The sequence below is a fragment of the Acinonyx jubatus genome, chromosome A1, assembly GCF_027475565.1.
Source record: "Acinonyx jubatus isolate Ajub_Pintada_27869175 chromosome A1, VMU_Ajub_asm_v1.0, whole genome shotgun sequence".
Classification (NCBI taxonomy): Eukaryota; Metazoa; Chordata; class Mammalia; order Carnivora; family Felidae; genus Acinonyx; species Acinonyx jubatus.
This window is the reverse complement of record NC_069380.1, coordinates 177,210,886-177,212,655: the sequence shown is the minus strand read 5'-3', so window position 1 is coordinate 177,212,655 and position 1,770 is coordinate 177,210,886. Positions and strand designations below refer to the sequence as shown.

Sequence of the window (1,770 nt, the reverse complement as noted above, 5' to 3'; positions counted from 1 at the left end):
ACACTCTTTCACCCCATAGAGCTATGGAGTGGCCTATCTTCTTCAACAGTTTAATTAACTTAAATAAAGGGAATTCTGATTAAATATGCAAACAGAGAGTGCAACAAGTGGGCAATATGCTGGACATCAAAATCCAAACTCATTTTAAAATAAATAGATAAGAATAGTGAGTCAAAATATTGAAACCAATTTTACCAGAGATCAAGAAAAAAAAATCCCATATTTATGATTTAAAAAATTAAACATGCTCACTTCAACAGCACATATGCTGATATTGGAATGATACAGAGAAGGTTAATGTGGCCCCTGTGCAATCATGACACATAAATTTGTGAAGTGTTCCAATTTTTTTTTATTATATGTCACAAGTAGAGAATTGGGGATACATGGTTTAACAGCAGAAAATATGAAAACAATTCTATGATTTAAGTTGATTACAAGCTCAATATGAATCAATAATTTGGCATATCTTTCACTTAAACTTGGCTCCATTAAAAAAAAAATTCAGCATCATACACAATGAAGATGATGGTCTCAAAGTGTTCTGGGCTGATCAATCTTCACCTGGAATTTCACATTTAAATCTAAACATCAGGAGTGCCTGGGTGGCTCAGTTGGTTGGGCAACCAACTTCAGCTCAGGTCATGATCTCATGGTCGTGAGTTCGAGCCCCGCATCAGGCTGTGTGCTGACAGCTCAGAGGCTGGATCCTGCTTCAGATTCTGTGTCTCCCTCTCTCTCTGCCCCTCCCCCGCTCATGCTCTATCCTCTCTATCTCTCAGAAAAAAATAAACGTTAAAAAAAATCTAAACATATTTTGAAAAGAACCTTGACAAACCAAAGGCCATCTGGGAAACATTCCCAGGATAGTGAAAAGCTCAAAATCTTATGCAAGAAATGCTTTGGAGATACTGGGGAAGTCTATACCAGAGGAAAGAAAACATGTGGGAAACATAATGAAAGTCCAACTAGAAGAAAGATTTGACTTAGTCTGTGTAGATCCAAATAGTGGACCACAGACCATGCAAGGGAGACATCTCTCAGGGCAAAGTGATGGAAGTGAATGACAATGAAACCTACTGTTTACCAAGCACAAAGCTAATATGTACCTTATATACTTTATTTCTCACAAATCCCTTTAAGTAACAAGCACTGCTACCTCTATTTACAGATTAAAAAAAAATCCAAGCTGAAAAAATTAAAATTACTTGCCCAAGGTCCTAAAACTATTAAGTTCTTAATCAGGGATGAATCCTGACAACCCTATGATGTAGGTACAATTTCAGTTACAAAAAAAACCTGAATTACCAAATTTGCTAAAGGTCAAAGGTAATTAAATGGTGGAACTGGCTTAATAAACACTTAAGTTGTACCAGGACCTGGGCAATACATTTTACAAGCATACTTTATTTTAATACCACAATGGCTTGTGATGGGTATTGCTATTCCCTTTTACAGATAAGGACACTGAGGCATAGATAGATAAAGCAAACTTGCTCAAGATCATAAATGACTGAGATAGGATTAAGACCCAGGTCTATGTGGCTTAACCACTGTGCTATGCTGGCTCTCCCAGAGCAGCAGAAAGAATTATCTACCAACTATAGCTCTCTAAAAATGCTACAAGAGGTGGCCAGGTCTTCATCACTGAAGTAGTCCAAGTGGAAGCTGGTGGGCACTGTGTGAGGGTAGAACTGTGATGAGAAGACTGGGAACTCCAAGCTACTATGATTTTGTCAAATACGTTTTTTGGATTCATTCTTCACAGGA

The 1,770-nt window shown here is 37.5% G+C and overlaps 1 non-coding gene across 1 annotated transcript; it reads left to right on the top strand.

Moving 5' to 3' along the window:
* The first annotated feature begins 244 nt into the window (after positions 1–244).
* On the top strand, positions 245–351 carry LOC113595010 (U6 spliceosomal RNA). Its single transcript, XR_003415485.1, has one exon. It is a non-coding gene; the product is annotated as a U6 spliceosomal RNA (small nuclear RNA).
* Positions 352–1,770: the final 1,419 nt, after the last annotated feature.